This window comes from Pogona vitticeps, chromosome 3, assembly GCF_051106095.1.
Source record: "Pogona vitticeps strain Pit_001003342236 chromosome 3, PviZW2.1, whole genome shotgun sequence".
Classification (NCBI taxonomy): Eukaryota; Metazoa; Chordata; class Lepidosauria; order Squamata; family Agamidae; genus Pogona; species Pogona vitticeps.
Genome location: NC_135785.1, coordinates 205530111 through 205550743, shown reverse-complemented (window position 1 = coordinate 205550743; position 20633 = coordinate 205530111). Strand labels below are relative to the sequence as shown.

General features: G+C 39.9%; 1 protein-coding gene across 10 annotated transcripts in view; it reads right to left on the bottom strand.

Annotated features, from left to right (window-relative positions):
* GRIK1 (glutamate ionotropic receptor kainate type subunit 1) overlaps nt 1–20633 on the bottom strand; it is a 174519-nt gene that overhangs the window by 144110 nt on the left and 9776 nt on the right. The window contains exon 1 of one of the 10 annotated variants that reach the window (XM_072994074.2): nt 136–300. The exons of the other annotated variants lie outside the window; for them this stretch is intronic. The gene's annotated coding sequence lies outside the window, so the exon portion shown is untranslated. Of the gene's footprint in view, nt 1–135; nt 301–20633 lie in introns of those variants that run through there. 10 annotated transcript variants of the gene reach the window in all.

Below are 20633 nucleotides of genomic sequence, written 5' to 3'. Positions count from 1 at the left end.
ATTCATTTATCTACAGTCTGAAAATATTAAAAATATTAAAAGAAAAATCCCCAAATTATATATTTTAACAACGAAATTACCAGAACTGGCCACTAGAAAGTATCGGAGACCATGTTATATATAGCAATTGCTTACCTTTAGCTATCCTTAGCTACTCATCTGATAGCATGTATTGGTGGATCCACTAATGACAGTTCTTCATTGTGATAAGAGAAACTGCATTTGCCAGTTCTGAACTGGGCAGAGCTCACATTTTACTCAAATTGGCCAGTCGCTTTCTCCACTTTGGCTCATCGAACTATTGAAGAACAAGAATTATTTAAGCAGGGACTCCTTTAGGGTCATACTTATTCTTCTTATTGCAGCATACATCAAGATACACAAATCATAATTCTCTAACTATAAAAACCTCCACTTATATTAATATATAAAAAGAGAAAATGTAACACCTCAGAAATGCAAACCATAGGATGGTTCCCATTGCCTTATTACTAGATCTATAAAACCAGACATGTTGACAAGTTTTCAAATCTTAATCTTCTCTGATTTACACACATTTTTCATACCTAAAAAATGTATTTCATTCTTTTGCTCTGTAATCTTTCATCTCAGGACAGGCCCTTAGAATTATTGCTACATAAGACCAATTAAATTCTACCTAGAGAGCTTTTCTTGACATTTAACTCAAGGCCATATATTTATAGTCCTCATGTCTTTGTCACCTTTCAGTTTTTAAGGTTTACGCCTTCCTCTGATTTCCTTTTTTGATAGCAAAAGTGCAGCCTAAACCGGCATACTGAACAACTTGAAATGAGTTGCACTGTTGCCATCTGACTGATATATGTGGTGTGCTTTATTGCTGGCTGCTTTTCCATGTGAAAGGTATCCTCAAGTAATAAGATCAGAGAAACACCATTGATTGAGATGTTATTGTCCTATCTGTTTCTCAAGGGTGACCAGGAAAGCCAGGACCTCAGAATTGCTTGAGATCTCCTGAAATAAATTCCACCACCATGGCTGACAAGTGGATGATTTGCTGGATAAACACTTGCTCCTAGGAAGACATCAGAAAATGAATCACAACTCCAAAGAAAAGCCCATTGTCCAGTGATTTATCCTCTCACTGCAATGAATAAAGAACATTGCCATCATGACTGCCTGATCCTGTCAACTGTAGGAGCAACCTGGTTTGTTTGTCACTGGACTATTTTCCTTTGTTTTCACTCAAAACCAAGTTTTTAAAAAGGTTTGCAAAAGTACTGTAATGCGGTATTAACAGCATTACTTTGCTGCAAAGATTACATTTTGTTGTCCCTGTTTATTTTTTTCATTTCACATGGATAAGCCAGGGCAGCTAGTATATTTCACAGCATTCTACCTTTTTCTTTCCTTCAAAGGGAAATAAATGATTAGTTGTACAAATGCTACCAAAGGATCACCAAATCAATCCACCATTGCCTGCATTTAGGCCACGCAATTCTGATGAAATAGAACCTCTGAAGCCTAGGTGGGGGAAATGCTCCTGCATGACCTGTAACACTAGAGTTCACAACTCTTTCAGAAGCTCTACACAGCTCAGGATGTTCTGGAATCGTACCTACTTATGTGAGCGGTGTGGGCATCCATTCTCAGAGGCCAGTGCAATTCTGTGTGGTAGAAAATACCTTCAGGCTGAAGTGAGCAAAGGACAACAGAAGCCAACCATAGCCACATTTTGTCACATTAGAGGAATGCTAAGCATCCATTTCTATCAGAAGAGCATGAGGAATGAACTGGATTTTCAGTCTCCCATCTAATTTTTCTCTTAATCCTTTTTATATGCCTGTGTTTTGGGATGTTAACAACAGAGACACCAAAACTGAGCTTATCTAGCAGGACCGCCAGTCACTACATCATCTCACAAAGATGATTTTTTTAATAGTACATGACGTTTCACTTCAGGGAGATTATCCAACGACTGAAACCAAATTCACTGTGACACTGGGGCCCCTAAGTGTGGGAGAGAAGCAAGCAAAATGAAAATGGACATGGGAAGTAATTATGAAACCTTTTCCATAAAGCTAATTTAAATAATTTATTGGTCATATATCACTAAAGCATGGAGGACTGTTTTCTCCGATGGCAAACACTGTTATGCAGCTTTCCACAATTATTGTTATAGGTTAAAAACAAACCAACAAGTTTTACCTGGCATATCTTTGAATGGGTTTCAAGTATGACGCAGTCAAGGAAGGCATATGCCAAACAAAATGTTTAAAGTACCACAAGACTTTTTGCTGTTTTTTTTCTGCACTAGACTAATATGGCTAACCAGTACTTCAGAAATTCCAGTAAAAAAGATATGAATCTAAACTGGATATGAATCCAGAACGATATTAAAGAGAATTATGTCCCACTTCATTTAATATATTGGGCTAAATCAAATTCTTACCCTTCATTAGAGCAGATTCACTGAATCAACGAGACATAAGTACTGACCAAAAGAATCCCATTCATTCAGTGGCTCTACTAAACAATTGGATTTTCTTCATAAATTTCATTTTATTGATGTTTTAATTAAATTTTATTAATTTGGATTTTAAAAGGAGTCATTTAAATGATTAACCAATGGAAACACTGAAATGCAGATCTGCCATCTTTTACTCCATATATCTATGTTGCAAATATGTAGGAAATTGACATGATTTATATACATCGCATTTCTTGCAAATCAAGGAAACTTTAGAAGACACCATATATATTAAGCTTGCAAAAGTTCTGGCAAATTGGCTATATTTTTACAAAACCACCAATTTGAGGGAGGGGAAAAAGAAAATGAAGGCCAAGCTCTATCCTTTGGTTTCATGAGCTTTTGAAGTCCAGAATTCTAAAGAGCTTTAATTATGTGAATGAATAACAACAAATTAGCTGGTGCTGCCTTCATTTAGAATAATTTATTTTTGCCAAAATGTAAATCAGCCATACTTCAATCAGCAGCGCCTTTGTTGTTCCAGAAAGATCATTTCAAGATTTCTGTGGACCTGACAATTATAAACCAGCTCCTATGAATTCTGGAGTCACAGACATTTCTGCAGAGTGCGAAGTTTGGAAAGTGTTGTTAAAATTAGACGCTATTCAGAGAACAGCAGGAAAATTTAGTCCCAAAGAGACCAGATAATGAGCAATATGTCACGGCAAGGACCACTAGCATCGTGCCCCTCATCAGAGACTACACTATCTCACCAAAACACATACACTTTGTTGTGATCAACTTAGCATAAAGGCAAATCAATCGGCATGGAATAATAAAGGACGATGACTCTCTAGTTGAAAATCATTCCGCTCCTTCATTTCTATACTGCATTATTGTAGTGTAGCTCATTTGTCATACTGAATTCAAAAATCAATAAGAAGTGTGCCTGTCAGTAGTGAGATAAGAGGTTTTCTCTTAGATCTTCTTGGTGCCCAAGACTTTGCTAGAGGCCTTGGGTATGACAACAGTGGGATGCTGGAAAAGGTACAGTGTAACATCCAACCACTAGCTTTATCCATAGCCTGGCACCTCATATTTTATCTACCTTTGCTGATGGTTTACTAGTTACGCCCATGGAACTTCACACTGTAAAATATTGTACTAGTCACTTTCCAGTCAAAAGTAACACTAACTGATCATATTTACCGAAACATCTTTAAAGTGTGCACAAAGTATCAGACCTTTAGAATTTGGAAATTTCTGCTAACAAGATTTGGTTTTATTATGAAACACAGACATTTGCACACAGAAGGTGCAGAATACATCACACTGAACTTAATGGAATATGTAAATATTAATCAGGCTGCTATTAAGAAAACCCTTGTTGCTGTAGTTTAGTCGTTTAGTCGTGTCCGATTCTTCGTGACCCCATGGACCAGAGCACGCCAGGCCCTCCTATCTTCCACTGCCTCCTGGAGTTGTGTCAAATTCATATTGGTTGCTTTGATGACACTGTCCAACCATCTCGTCCTCTGTCGTCCCCTTCTCCTCTTGCCTTCACACTTTCCCAACATCAGCGTCTTTTCCAGGAAGTCTTCTCTTCTCATGAGATGGCCAAAGTATTGGAGCCTTAGCTTCAGGATCTGTCCTTTCAGTGAACACTCAGGGTTGATTTCCTTCAGAATGGATAGGTTTGTTCTCCTTACAGTCCTGGGGACTCTCAAGAGTCTCCTCCAGCACCACTGTTCAAAAGCATCAATTCAAAACATACTTTGAGATACACCCTCCTACCTAATTTTTGACATTTCCAATTCCAAGGAATGTAGCCAGCTTTTTGAGTTAAGGAATCAGTAGGTTACCTATGCATCAGCTTCCCATTGGGAAGAATTCAACTGACAGTTGAACAAAGAGTAGTGCTTCACCTGCACAGCTCTGGCATCGCTCTGCCTGATCTCAGTTACACAGGCAAATGTTGTACAGATTGCCCATTGAAGCCTATGAGACCTCTGCTTTGTGCCAGGAGCACAAAGCAAATTAACAACTGTAGATTCTTTTATTGAGTCAACCTGTTGAGTCCTCCTCTCTTCTTACTGTCCTCACTGCCACTTTTTCCAGCAATATTGTCTTCTCTGGTCAATTCTGTATGCTCCTATGCTCAAGGTACAACAGCGTAGTTTAATAATTTTTGCTCTAGTGAGAGTTCAGGTTTGACTTGATTGAGCACCCACTTTTCTGCCTTTCTGGCTATCTGTGATATCTGTAAGGCTCTCTTCCATCACCACAATTCAAATGTCAGGGTTTTCGCCCTTATCTTTCTTCACTTTCTGACTTGTACATAGTATGGATGATTTTGACCTTGGTGACAATCTTTATTAACTCCTAGTCCTCCCTATCTTTTATTATTAATGAGATGACATCTTTTGTTGGTAATATGTAGCACCTTTGGGATTATATAGCTTTTCTTCCTCAGGTTGCTAACCCCAAGGAAAGGTTTTGGGAACTGGAGGATAGCTTTTTAGTTTGCACTCTTTAGAGCAGGCATGGCAACATTTGTTTACCTGAGATGTTTAAAGTGTGTATGTTTCTCTGTTGCATCTATTGCACTCACTCACACTTTTGGTTCACCATTTCATTAAGTCCAAAACAGCAAAATATTTTGGTACAGAAGGACTACAACGTCCAGTTAAGCGATTGGTATAGGGAAGTTTGAGATAATGGCTATCAATAATACATTTACATGTGGGGTTCCACAAAGATAAACAGTATAGGTTGTTACTCCCAAATGGTCCCTGGAGCAGGAAGCATTGTCTATTTAAATATTTGTTTATTTTTTTAAAAAAAATCATTATTTAATAAACAAACTTTTAAAAAAATTAAAACATGTTTTTTAAAAAATAGGTCTAATAATTGCTTTGTGTTTGTGTGAGAAGAGGTTAACTGGTGAAAAAGAGAGTCAGGTTCTGGGATTTCCCTGTTTGGTGTCTCTTTCTGAATAGTAATAAGCACAAGAAGGTATCCTTTAGACCACAAGTCCCCAACCCCCGGTCTGCGGCCTGGTGCTGGTCCGTGGCCTGAGCCCACCTGGGCCGCAGAGAGAGACTTCCCGCCACCCCCGCAAGCACTCCCCCACACACAGCCTGTTTGCACCAGCGTGTGAGTGCTCGCACAAGCGCCGCACCACCCTTCCACATACGCACAAGCGCAGGGGGTGCCCCACCTTCCCGAGCCAGTCCACAGGGCTAAAAAGGTTGGGGACCGCTGCTTTAGACCATCTTGACTGCTGATATCCTTTGCAGTTTTCCAGTATCAAGCAATGCAGGTTCGATATTGTGTGGCAATATTAGGCCATCTCCTGGCACTTTGAATTGTGGGTACGTAAGTACAATATCTCACATTCATAAACAGGAGGTATTTTTGAAAAATTGAATCAACTGATTGCAAGTGATAACGATGGATGCATAAAAAAAACATATCTGTTATTTAGAAGGATTCTCTGTGTGGCTTTATTTTGATTTAACTGTACCCTGAGAAAGTGTAAATAACCCTGAGATTTTCAAACAGTTAGCCGCTCAGAGTGGTACCGAGTTACCAGATGGGCGGGATACAAATCAAATAAATAAATAAATAAATAAATAAATAAATACAGATAGTTTAGAAATGCATTTCTAGACAGCTTCAACACACTATGAGAAAGATAAAGTCATTCAGGGGTTCCTTCCACCTCATGGATAATTACTGTAACTATTACTTGTAGGAAAGCTTCAGTTTGAAAAGGCCAGATTTAAGTGGCCATTTCCTTTATTTTGTACCCCAAAAGTGGGGGGGGGGGGGGTTATATCTGCAGAAACAAGATCTGACAGAAAAATCTGTTCTATTGTCAGGCCAGGCCACAAAAAGATTCCTAACCACATTAAACCAAATGTGCAAAAATAAAAAATAAAATCCGCAAAGCTATAAAGAGTAGACTTCTCCAGTTATTCTGGCAAATTTTCAAGAAAATCAGAGAAATTGAGAATCCCAGTAGCAACATTTACTGCTAAATGAGGTGTCTCAAAGTGATGGCTGTCACCTTCAATATTTTAAAATCCAACTTTTTGTCCTTTATGCTTTCATTTGAAGAGAGATTCAGTGAAATTAGGGGCACTTTGCCCTCAGTTCTGCTTCAGTGAAAAAAGACAATGCAAACAATTATCTCATTTTGAGGCAAGTCCCGTTGAAACAAGGTTGCTGAGCAATGATTAATGTCTAATTTGCTCAGTTTAAAATAAGTATAAGTGTCCAGGTAACAAGAGCTCCTTCTGTTAAGTGGGTCAAGAAATAATGCAGGTCAAGAAAGACCACCTTATTGTGTATGTTTTGCATCTACACGCTCTTGTCACATCAATCAAATCTTTTCTCATTGCCCTGAACCCCCCTCCCCATGATCTTTGACCTCCATGGGAACAGATAATAGGCACATTTATTTATTTACAGTATTTTTTTAGCTGCACCATTACCAGTGGCTTCTGGGCAGCGTAGAATAATATTAAAACTTAAAAACATTTAAAAAGACAATATAAAATATCCTATATTGAAACAATTCTTAAAATATTAATATCAGAGGAAGATCTGCTATACAAGTATGCATCTGCTCATGGGGCCAGCTAGAGAATACTGTTTAATTAAAATGCTAGCTAAACAGAAAGGTCTTTGCCTGGTGCCGAAAAGCCAAAAGTGTTGGAGCCAGGCGGATCTCTGTAGGGAGAGCATTCCAAAGTTGGGGGCAAGAGCCAAGAAGGCCCTATTTCGACATGCCATCTCCCTCAGGGATGGCACCTTCAGAAAGGCCTCCTGGCCTGATCTTAGAGGATGGGCAGGCTCATATGGAAGAAAGCGTTCCTTTAGGAAACATTATACTGTATCACTGAAAGACAAGAAACCCATTGGCCTCACTCTGAAATTAAGGGCCAAATGAGTCAAGGCAGAACCTCCGTATTTTCAGCTGATACCACATTATTTTTCCAACAATTATTTTTCTCACAGCTCCATGCCTGACTAATCAGACTTGCAAATCAAGCTCTTCTGAAAATAAAAGATAAAATGTAAAAAAGAGCTTCTGCTGCTACAAACAGATGGCTTTCAACATTTAAGTGACCTGTACAGTACTTCTGAATGTGAAGTCGCTGTCTCATCTAAGTTTGCACTTTCATAATGATGTGATTCAAAAATACCAAGGGTCTGACAGAAGAAGAAGTCTGTATAAAATTGGGAAGGTTGGGGAAATACAGCAAGGGCAAATATGAAAAGATGCATTAACAAAGCTAACTTTTGTTTTGATGAAACTATGCGAGTGCTCACTGGTCCACGCTGTGCAACATCAGACTAATAGTACTCAGACAAGAGATCTAGGCTGAAATAAGGAAACTTTTGCAATTTTGGGGTAGCTGTTTCTTATAATGGAGGAAAACTAACCTATACAAAAAGCTTAAAGCTATATACAGATCATTGCACAACTGAAATTGCAGATTAATGAACCAAATGTCCTTTAATCCTCCTTTTGCAAAAGTGGGTAAAGTGGGTGTAGTGAGACATCCAACCCAGAATTATGGTCTATTCTACCTGAATAAGACAGGATTGTAAGGCAGCTTTAAATTAATACTTGCTGTGAGTTTACAAATCCTGGCTTACTTGGACACCAACCTTTCTGCCATAATCCCAGTTTGGGTCATATATAAATCTCTCCTGGATTGTTTAATTACTTGTACAAAAGAGCAAAAAGCAAAGTGTGCTGCTTAAAGCACTCTCTGGGCAGTTGACAATTTAATTATGCAGGCTACGCCCACACACATCAGACCTAGCAAGCTGAGTAATCAATTTATCGACCTCCAAAGGATGGAAGGCTGAGTGAGCCTTGAGCCAGCTACCTGGGATAGAACCCCGGATCATGAGTAGAGTTTTGGTTGCACTACTGCAGTTTAACTACTGCACCACGAGGCTCCATTTTCTTTTGCACAGTAGAAGCAAATAGGTGGTATGCACTAGTATGCTGCTTGTTCATGTTCTGGTTTATTAAGCCAGGACTGGAAGATTAAAGAAACATGTTAATGTAAAACAACATGAAATTCTCCCAGCTATACAGTTTCCTGAACACATTAAAGAACACTGAGCGTTTTGATTTCTTTCACCATTGCCTAATATAATATCCTGAGGGTAGGGAAGGATGTAATCAACTGCTGAGCAGTAAGACAGACCCTTCATTTCAAGTGAAAAATCTGCATCCTTTAATAAGCATGGCTCAGATTTATCTTTATTCTGCTCGGTGTAGCAAGCCTATAATTTACAACGGCAGATAAGGCTAGAAAAGGTAGCATGAAATACTTGTATAGCAGATCTTCCTCTGATATTAAAATGCACCGTGAGCAACACAGCCTTAACTTCTTTTTCACATATGTTTCTGACTGATAAGTAAACAAGTTAGATGAGAAATGAAACATTTTCAGAGATAACAACTATTAGAAAAGCATTCATTTTCCTTTCACCTTTGGCTGTAGAACTGTTATGCTTTTTCATGGTTTGGTCTCTAGAGAACAGCCAGAAGCCATGAACAGATTTTTTTTAAATAGTGTTTTGTATGCAAAATGTCGGTTGAGAAAATAAATAAATAAATAAATAAATAAATAAATAAATAAATAAATAAATAAATAAATAAATAAATAAATAAATAAGCGGGGAATGATTTCTAGTGAAGTTTCAAGTTGTGGTTGAACACAACAAGGTGGTGCTGAATAACTCTGCAGCTGGAGTCCATGGAGAGAAGCTACAAAGAGAAAAGTACTCTAACAAGATCTAGGAAAACTGGTGCTTCATGAATTTCAGAAAGATATAGGGAGCTATTCAGTGGAAACTGAATAATCTAACCCAATCTCAAAAAGCTTTATGTTTTAAATAAGCTTTTTCCTGTGTATTTTTTAATTGTTAAGAGTTTTGAGTGCTTCTTGGCAGGGAAGATAACAAAGCAGAAATTTTATCCATGCACACATAAATATTTTAAAGTGTAGATGGCTCATGGTTGGACCAAAGTGCTATCTCCCTTAATTTCTGGAGTAAGCTGCCCCTATTCTGGTCTAGAATCAACCCTTGTTTGAAAGGGCTACCTTGTCAACCAACAAGTCAAACTAGCATAACAGGTGAGGGGTAAACATTCACACTCCCTAACCTGCCTATAAAAGCAAAAAAATAAATAAATAAGAGAGTTATTTTGTTGTACATCAGTCTTGGCTTCTAAAGATGTATCTGTACCTGACTTTCTTGGAGTAAAATCAATTACTCTTGATTATTTAAAGTGGATTTAACAGTAGGACAAGTATCCTGATGATCTTCCACTGTGTGGACAGCCCAACCAACTGAGTAGAAGAGGATTATGCTGTTTGGATAAGGGTTGCTATTGTCCAAGAAGCAAACACCAAGAAGTAAATCCACCCTCTGCTTGCCAATGACAATGCCCACACCTGCTTTGCAATCTCTCATTATTGTACTAGTGGTTGTTGTTATGTGCCCTCACTTTCCAGCAAAAGGGAAAGGAAATGCCAAAGGAGGACTGCTGCTGAACATTAAGATAAAAACCATGACTACATAAGAACTACACAATTTAAATGCTGGCAATGAAGAAATTGAAATTGTTAAAGATTGCCTTGGTTCAGTCATCAGTCAAAATGAGACTGTAGCCAAGACATCAAGAGACTGACTGAGACTCAGAAGGGGAGCAATAAAGGAATTAGAAATGATAATAGAATGTAAGAATCTGTCACTGGAGACCAAGGCTGAGATCATCCACAGGAGTGTATTCCTTATCACTATGTACAGATGTGAAAGCTGGATAGTGAAGAAACTGGGAAAGGAAAAAAGTGGTTCGTTTGGAATATGGTGTTGGAAAAGAGTTTTGCAAATATGGTGGCTTGCCAGAAAGGCAAACATGTGAGTGCTAGAGTAAATCAAGCCTGAAATGTTTATTGTGGCAAAACTAATGAAACTTTGGGCACAACATTAGTAGGCAAGATTATCTGGAAAAGACAATAATGGTGGAAAATGCTGAAGGCAGCAGGAAAAGAGGAAGACAAAATACAATATGGATTGACTCCATCAAGGAGCCAGTCTTGAGTTTACAAGAGCTAGCAGGGCTGTCTAGGACAGGACATGCTGGGGTCACCATAAGTTAGAGGTGACTTGACATCATGTAACAACAACAACATCATCAACATTGAAATGTAGTTGGTAGACTATCAGATTAAGGCTGGAGAGAGACACAGATTTCAAAGCCAAACTGAGCCACAAAGCTTGCTAGGGTACCATCAGTAGCTACTGATTCTTGGTATAATAGATCTCCTGGGGTTGTTGTGAAGAGAAATTGTGCGGAAGGGGGGGGGAGGGACTGTGTAACTTAAGCACCTTGGAAGGAAAGCAAAATACAAATCTACAAAGTAAACAAAGGTAAATGAGTACTCAAAAGAATTAAGATGGTTCTTCCTTATATTTGGTAGCTATGTAGTACAGCTAATTCTGGATGATCTCTAGTATTCATATATAGAGAGGAGTGCAGAGGGAGACTGTAAAAATGTTTGTTTGTTTTTCTATTTTTTTAATATATCAGACTCTCCGAATCCTTCAGCCAGTGCTACCAACAGATGAATACTTCTGGAAGTTGTAATTTCATACACACACACAGCCCAAAACCACATTTTACAGGCTCTGCGTACATGAATGGCTACACACCTAATTTTTCAAACAATGAATGCTGCCCGGTGGGAACAGTTTCACTGAAACGGAAGGAGGGCTGTGCAGCAGCACGGCAGCCCCCCATTTGCTGCACTGTTCGCTGCAATCGTTTTGCGCAGCCCCCATTCATTTCAATGGTGGGGTCAGTTTATGACTCTTTAGAGCAGCTTTTATCACCACGTTATGCGTCTGCACTTTTAAAAAAACCCACTTTAAATAATATTTGTCGTGTAGCGTTTTATTGGCATCACTGAAGAAATGGAGAACGGCAGAAACATTCCCATCTTAAATCTTTCCTATAATCACAAACTCCACCATAAACTAGGACAAACTGGGCTTCGAGGTCACAGATCCAAAGCTGTGCAGTAAAACTAATCAGTTCTTTGGACAGGGTTTTTGAAATTATTTTTTTTTAAACTGCTGAACAATCTCTGGACCAGTCAGTCAAATCAAGCCTTTCGGAGAAAAGAAGATTAAAGACAGTTGCTTAAAATACTTGGAGGGCAGGAAAGATTTAAGCTTTATTACTGAACAGTATGTACAAAGTAGTCCATAATGAAAAGGCAAGGGGAGGGAGCTGGAGTACCAAAAAGGTTGTCCTCCACCAGAATGAACAGATCGTTCCAGCTAAAGATGGACCGTATGGAAAGATTTAAGGCGTTTACAGGAGGATGGGAGATGACACAATGGCTCTCCGAGTACGCAAAATTAGGATATGTCATTTCAGTACCAGGGGAAAGAGCAAAACTAATTGCATTATAGAGAAAGAAGCGAGCTGTTAAGCATAATGGGGGAAACCTGTAACAGTGACGCATATTTGTATTACTCACTTATGGCTAGACGTGAGAGATAATCATCTTGTCAAGACATCCTGGTTTTGCAGCTCTTCTCTCTGCCGCAACAACCACATGATAATTTACTTCCAAAGGAACAGATGAAAATGTCAACTTTTCCATGATCCTAGATCTTCAAAAAAATTAAAAATTAAAAAAATTGCACCCCCTGGGTTACCACAGATGAGAAATGTCATCCACAGAAGTACACGATTGCTATATCCAAGGAAGTCACTCCTTGCCCAGCAAAAGCATGTGGGCCTAAAAGATCTCTATGAACAGCCTGAGGGCCTTCAGAAGCTACTCAAAACAGAGGTCCATAGATCCAGTTCAGATACATGTTTGTACCCCATGTGTTTGCCAAGTAGCAGATGGACCTGCCGGGAAGCCCAGGAGCCACGGATTCACTAGCAACTTCAAGGAAAGGGCATGGATATGTGCCTACCCCAAGGTGTGCAAAGGCAAGAGTAGAAAGGAAGTTTTGTAATCAAAAACTGTTTTGAGGTGGTAACTGTTTGAGGTGGGAAGGAAAACCAACAGCACAGTTTTCAGCAGTGATATTGTAAGAACCCCTTCACCGTGTGGTAAATTTGGCTGCCCACAATGGCTTATAGAGCTGAAAAAGACATTGGTTCTTCACATTACAGTGCCTACTTATGACTGTTGAGCAAACCACCAATGATTGGTTTAAAAAAAAGTTCAGTTCTGCATTTAATGATTGGTTTAAAAAAAAGTTCAGTTCTGCATTCAGTTCTTTCACCATCAAATTACACGTTCCGCATCTGAAAGGGCAACATGTATGCAAAATACTCTCTTCCATTCCTAGCTTTTGCATTTATTTGAAAAACTTCCACATTTACGAAAGAAATGAAGTTTTAATACAGTTTAGGGAAATGTATTCCCTTAGCAATATTTTCTAATTGCAGCAACTTTTGCTAATTGTTTCTTTTTAAACATTTGTGTAGCCCCAAAACAAAAATTTAGGATTAACCGTTTGTTTTTCCTTGGCAAAAGTTGCCTTTTGCATAAATCTGTGAAATTCACCAGTGGCTGAATAGTGAAGCAGAATGAAGCATAGACCTCCAAGGGATGATACCTCACTCATTCTTTGATTCATTCTTTTGTGCCAAAATAAAATTACAAACTCAAGCATATTTAAACACAAAATCCCAATTACTTGAAGAAAAGACTGTCTCAGATCAAAATTCCCTCAAGCACTGAGTTTGCTGATTTCTTAATAACAACTAGGAAGCTACAGCAAAGCATGACTTATTTTGAGAGAGACAGAAATTGCTGGATACTGTAACTGTACTGAGTGATGCAAAACTAACTATTCCAGCTTGTTTGTAGTCTCTCAAGAGAGAGAGGAGGCTTTATCACTGAGGCAATGTATGTGGTGACAAAGGGGATGAAACTCGTAAACTGTTCCTCCTTCTAACTCCTCATCCAAAACACTTTGCAATGTTCTGGTGCAGAACTGAAGCCAACAATGAATTCTGATTTGTGCTCACATTTGCATACTTTAATATTACAATAAGGTAAAAGTAAGGGTTCCCCTTGACATTTAGTCCAGTCATGTTTGACTCTAGGACGTGGTGCTCATCCCCGTCTCCAAGCCGTAGAGCCAGCATTTGTCTGTAGATGGTTTCCGTGGTCACGTGGCCAGTGCAACTAGACGCTGCTATCTTCCCACCATGGTGGTACCTATTTATCTACTCGCATTTACATGCTTTTGAACTGCTAGGTTGGCAGGAGCTGGGACAAGTGATGGGAGCTCACTTCGTAGCATGGATTCAATCTTACGACTGCTAGCACAGAGGCTTCTGTGGTTTAACCTGCAGTACCACCACGTCCCATTACAATACACCATCCTGAATAAATCTGAAACTACTTGGAAGTATACACACTGTTGTTGTTGTTTAGTCGTTGAGTCATGTCCGACTCTTCGTGACCCCATGGACCAGAGCACACCAGGCCCTCCTCTCTTCCACTGCCTCCCAGAGTTTGGTCAAATTCATGTTGTTAGCTTCGATGACACTGTCCAATCATCTCGTCCTCTGTCATCTCCTTCTCCTCTTGCCTTTACATTTTCCCAGTATCAGGATCTACACAGGATCATCAGGGATACACATACACATGGTCAAATATACTGTATCATGGACAGATAATTGCAAAATAAAATCCATAACAATCATGAGGAATATTTCTAGGGCCAACTGAAGCATTTTGATTGGCCACATATGTGATCAAAACAGTGTGTTCTAACAAGCTTAGTAAAGTATGGGAGACCACATCACATCCTGTCCTGGATTTTCATGCTAGGTGAATACATATACTGATTAATGAATGTTGACCCTAAAGATACAGGAGTGTATGAAATCCCTATTTCAGCTAGACAACTCCTCTTTGTGGTGGCTTGGAGATGGCTTTTACATTCACAGGATATAAATCTATCCTGCAAAACATAATCTCAGTAGCCATGTTTGTTGTGGGGGGGGGGGGAACCAGCAACTTTAAACCTAACTAGTTTTTATTTTTATAAGCTTCCATGTGTCCAAGCATGCTGCTTCAGATGAAATTTCCTAATAATCTGAATCTATAGCCAACTATGCCTTATTTTGAGATACCAGGAAGCTGCTCACTACCGTAGCTATACTCAGACATGCAAAAGTAACTGTCCCAGATTGTGCAGGAAGTCTTCACAGAAAGATGAAGAAGAATAAACTTAGAACTGAAGAGCTGGAAGGGACTCAATGGATCATCAAATCCAGCCCCTCCCAAGGAGGCACAGTGGAGAACTGAACTCACAAACTCTGGTTCCACAGTCAGATACCTAAACCACTGAACTATCCAACAGTTCCGAAGTGTGCATGAACAGCTGAAAGTTTATTAAAATAAATAAAAAACTAGTTCAGCTTAAAAGTGCTGCAAAAGTTCTGGTTTCTCTTATCCTGCAAAACTTTATCTATGATTGCCCGTCTTTATAGTTGGAACTTCTTGCATGTAATATGTGAACTCACCCCCCAAGTGGAAATAACGTAAAAACCATGTATATGTGAGAACATTAGCACACATCACATTTCTTCCATAAACTTAGCTCAACTGCCATATTTTTCTGTGAATAAGATGCTCCCATGTATAAGACACCCCCCTTTTCTAATCCAAAATTAAGAAATCTAAATGGGGATTAGCAAGTGTAGGGGGAAAGGGATCAAACCGCTGCAGGATAGCTTTGATCCCAGCTTTCCCCTCCACTTGTTTTTGTTCTCTCTTCAGCTTACTTCTGTGTATAAGATGACCCTCAATTTTTAGTCTAAAGGTTTTAGACAAAAGTATAGTCTTATATATGGAAAAATATGGGTTTTTTTTTAGTTTTTAATTAAAACTCACTAGAAAAATCTAGGGTAGAGAACGTAGACTTATAGAAAAGAGATAAGTACAACACAGGTAAGAATTTCTCCTGTGTTCTTCAGCCCCTTCCACGTAGGCTTCTCTCTTAAAGAGTCAGTATAGAAGTACTATCCAGTATCTTGTTCAAATTACAAGAGACATATATTAGAGAAGAATATTACTCTAATCTTCTGAAGCAAATGATGGCTAATAATCAAGAAAATGGTAAACTATAAGAATCAGAAAAATCAAATTGGATGTTAAAATGTCTTTAAAAAGCTAACTGCTCATATTGAAATTTTCTAATCTGGAAAATGGGGACATATTTAATGTTTCTATTTCTTAGAACACATTCTTACACATTCCAACAGCAGCAGCACACAGATTTCCCTGCTAACACATAGGATTCTTCGTTTTCTCTGCCCCTGTGCTGAAGCAGTAGAACCCATTAGCACTGATTATCAGCTCTTATATAATTCACCACCATGGAAATGCGAGACAAGGTTGAATCATTTGTGAAGTGGCAGTAGAGGGAGCTAGTTGTGTTATGTGCCTTTAAGTCAGAACCAACTAACAGGGACCCTAACATGATTTTCAAGGTAAATGAGTATTTAAGGAGTGGTTTTACCTGTTCCACACTCGCAGTGAGGTTCCATGGCAGAGTGAGGATTCAAACCCAGATCTCCTGAGTCTTACTCAATTACTCCATCACTACACTGGGTATCTCAGAAAGAGAAAGAGAGAGAGGGGGACTCTCAGTTTCAAGTCACTGGTACCAATATTATTAAAGTTACTCCGTTTGTTACATCTCATATAACTTTTCAGGAGGTATTGAACAAACATACAAGCTCCTTCATGGATTGCTGCCTTGTCGTGGCGAAGGGGCTTGAGTAACTCAGAGAAGCTATGGGCTATGCCGTGCAGGGACACCCAAGACGGACAGGACATAGTGGAGAGTTCCGACTAAACGCAATCCACCTGGAGTAGGAAATGGCAAGCCACTCCAGTATCTTTGCCAAGAACGCCCCATGATCAGAAACAAAAGGCTAAAAGATATGACGCTGGAAGATGGGCCCCTCAGGTCGGAAGGCGTCCAACATGCTACTGAGGAAGAGTGGAGGACAAGTACAAGTAGCTCCAGAGCTAATGAAGTGGTTGGGCCAAAGCCGAAAGGACGCTCAGCTGTGGACGTGCCTGGAAGTGAAAGGAAAGTCCAATGCTGTAAAGAAAAATACTGCATAGGAACCTGGAATGTAAGATCTATGAACCTTGGGAAGCTGGAGGTGGTCAAACAGGAGATGGCAAGAATAAACATCGACATCCTGGGCATCAGTGAACTAAAATGGACAGGAATGGGCGAATTCAGCTCAGATGATTATCATATCTACTACTGTGGGCAAGAATCCCGTAGAAGGAATGGAGTAGCCCTCATAGTCAACAAAAGAGTGGGAAAAGCTGTAATGGGATACAATCTCAAAAATGATAGAATGATGTCAATACGAATCCAAGGCAGACCATTCAACATCACAATAATCCAAGTTTATGCACCAACCAGCATTGCTGAGGAGACTGAAATTGAACAATTCTATGAAGATTTACAACACCTTCTAGAACTGACACCAAAGAAAGATGTTCTTCTCATTCTAGGGGACTGGAATGCTAAAGTAGGGAGCCAAGAGATAAAAGGAACAACAGGGAAGTTTGGCCTTGGAGTTCAGAACGAAGCAGGACAAAGGCTAATAGAGTTTTGTCAAGAGAATAAGCTGGTCATCACAAACACTCTTTTCCAACAACACAAGAGGCGACTCTATACATGGAAATCACCAGATGGGCAATATCGAAATCAGATTGATTATATTCTCTGCAGCCAAAGATGGAGAAGCTCTATACAGTCAGCAAAAACAAGACCTGGAGCTGACTGCGGTTCTGATCATCAGCTTCTCATAGCAAAATTCAAGCTTAGACTGAAGAGATTAGGAAAAACCACTGGGCCACTCAGGTATAATCTAAACCAAATCCCTTATGAATACACAGTGGAAGTAAAGAACAGATTTAAGGAACTAGATTTGGTGGACAGAGTGCCTGAAGAACTTTGGATAGAGGCTCGTAACATTGTCCAGGAGGCAGCAACGAAAACCATCCCAAAGAAAAGGAAATGCAAGAAAGCAAAGTGGCTGTCCAACGAGGCCTTAGAAATAGCAGAGAGGAGAAGGGAAGCAAAATGCAAGGGAGATAGGGAAAGTTACAGAAACTTGAATGCAGACTTCCAAAGAATAGCAAGGAGAGACAAGAGGGCCTTCTTAAATGAACAATGCAAAGAAATAGAGGAAGATAACAGAAAAGGAAAGACCAGAGATCTGTTCAGGAAAATTGGAGATATTAGAGGAACATTTTGCGCAAAGATGAACATGATAAAAGACAAAAATGGGAGGGACCTAACAGAAGCAGAAGACGTCAAGAAGAGGTGGCAAGAATACACAGAGGAATTATATCGGAAAGATTTGGATATCCCGGACAACGCAGACAATGTAGTTGCTGACCTTGAGCCAGACATCCTGGAGAGCGAAGTCAAGTGGGCCTTAGAAAGCCTGGCTAACAACAAGGCCAGTGGAGGTGATGGCATTCCAGTTGAACTATTTAAAATCTTGAAAGATGATGCTGTTAACGTGCTACATTCAATATGCCAGCAAGTTTGGAAAACTCAACAGTGGCCAGAGGATTGGAAAAGATCAGTCTACATCCCAATCCCAAAGAAAGGCAGTGCCAAAGAATGCTCCAACTACCGTACAATTGCACTCATTTCACACGCTAGCAAGGTTATGCTCAAAATCCTGCAAGGTAGGCTTCAGCAGTATGTGGACCGAGAACTCCCAGAAGTACAAGCTGGATTCCGAAGAGGCAGAGGAACTCGAGACCAAATTGCTAACTTGCGCTGGATTATGGAGAAAGCCAGAGAGTTCCAGAAAAATATCTACTTCTGCTTCATTGACTATGCGAAAGCCTTTGACTGTGTGGACCACAGCAAACTATGGCAAGTTCTTAAAGAAATGGGAGTGCCTGACCACCTTATCCATCTCCTGAGAAGCCTATATGTGGGACAGGAAGCAACAGTTAGAACTGGTCATGGAACAACTGAGTGGTTCAAAATTGGGAAAGGAGTACGGCAAGGCTGTATATTGTCCCCCAGCTTATTTAACTTATATGCAGAATACATCATGCGGAAGGCTGGACTGGAAGAAACCGAAGCCGGAATTAAGATTGCCGGAAGAAATATCAACAACCTCCGATATGCAGATGATACCACTCTGATGGCAGAAAGTGAGGAGGAATTAAAGAACCTTGTAATGAGAGTGAAAGAGGAAAGTGCAAAAAACGGTCTGAAACTCAACATCAAAAAAACTAAGATCATGGCCACTGGTCCCATCACCTCCTGGGAAATAGAAGGGGAAGATATGGAGGCAGTGTCAAATTTTATATTCCTGGGCTCCATGATCACTGCAGATGGAGACAGCAGCCCTGAAATTAAAAGACGCCTTCTTCTTGGGAGGAAAGCGATGACAAATCTTGACAGCATCTTGAAAAGCAGAGACATCACCTTGCCAACAAAAGTCCGAATAGTCAAAGCTATGGTTTTTCCTGTCGTGATGTATGGAAGTGAGAGCTGGACCATAAAGAAAGCAGACCGCCGAAGAATTGATGCCTTTGAATTGTGGTGCTGGAGGAGGCTCTTGAGAATCCCCTGGACTGCAAGGAGAACAAACCTATCAGTTCTAAAGGAAATCAACCCTGAGTGCTCACTGGAAGGACAGATCCTGAAGCTGAGGCTCCAGTACTTTGGCCATCTCATGAGAAGAAAAGAGTCATTGGAAAAAACCTTGATGTTAGGAAGGTGTGATGGCAAGAGGAGAAGGGGACGACCGAGGATGAGATGGCTGGACAGTGTCTGCGAAGCAACCAACATGAACCTGACACAACTCCGGGAGGCAGTAGAAGACAGGAGGGCCTGGCGTGCTCTGGTCCATGGGGTCACGAAGAGTCGGACACGACTAAACGACTAAACACACAAACACAAGCAAGCAGTAGCATACATACAAGAATCCTACTATATGATGTCTTCAAAAGCAGATGTATAATTTGTATATGATCTGTTTTTTAAAATGATAACATCTAAAATAGTGGCTAAAATCAATGCAAGAGTCAGGCAGTACAAAAAAATACAGAGAGAGGGGGGAGGGAGAATGGTGGAGGAGGGCTAAACTTAAAGCACATCATGGCAACACAAATCTACAGAGCTTTAAAAATACATTAAAGGAGATACCCAGCAGGCCTTCTTGAAGAAGCCATTCTGTAACTGGGATGCTACTGAGAATGCCCTTTCTTACAACCATTTGCTATAATTCAACTTGAGAAGACACTCAGAGCAAAGGTTTCCGCTCTAATACCAAAGTCATGCAATGGTGAAAGTTAAACTGTAGCAAAGCTGCTTCCATTTCTGTTTAGGCTAGTGCTACCCAAGTCCCAAAGTCTAAAGCTGAAACCTTTGGGCCTGTGTTCTATTGTCATCATATAAAGGAAGCCAGCTGGTTTCCCTAGATGTGGAAAGACTCTGAACTCTCTTCCAGACTGGGCTTGGATTTGTGAGACTAACTGCAAGCATTGCCTTCCATGCCAAGCTGCTAATCAGTAGGGATGTGAAGAATCCGCACTGCATTCCTCTTCTCTCATCAATTCAAGGTGTCTTCATATGATGAGACAGGTCAGTCTGGAAATTTTCAAAGCTCTAGATTTTTCACCTCCAAAGCAGGTGGAATCAAGGAGCTGCATTATTTTTCCTTACAGCCTCTGCAATATGCATAAAATACTGTATATCTGTGCAAAACTAGTATCCCTTCTCTCTAAGAATCAAAGCAGATACACACAACAAGCACAGCATAGACTGGGTGATTGTCCCAAGAGATTAAAACAACCAATCTTCCGCTTTCAACTGAGGTGAACATTTTACACAATTTGCTCAAAAATCATTCTTCATGAACTCTTATGAGGAGCACTAGAATATATTCTGAAGATGAAGATAAGAAGTGTAGACTTCTTCATTCTCACGTATGACCACAAGGCAAATGAGATTTTTACATCCCTACCATCAACCTACAGTTTATGGTTACCCTTGCAGGACCAGCCACCCACTCTTTTGGGCTATCGGCTACCAG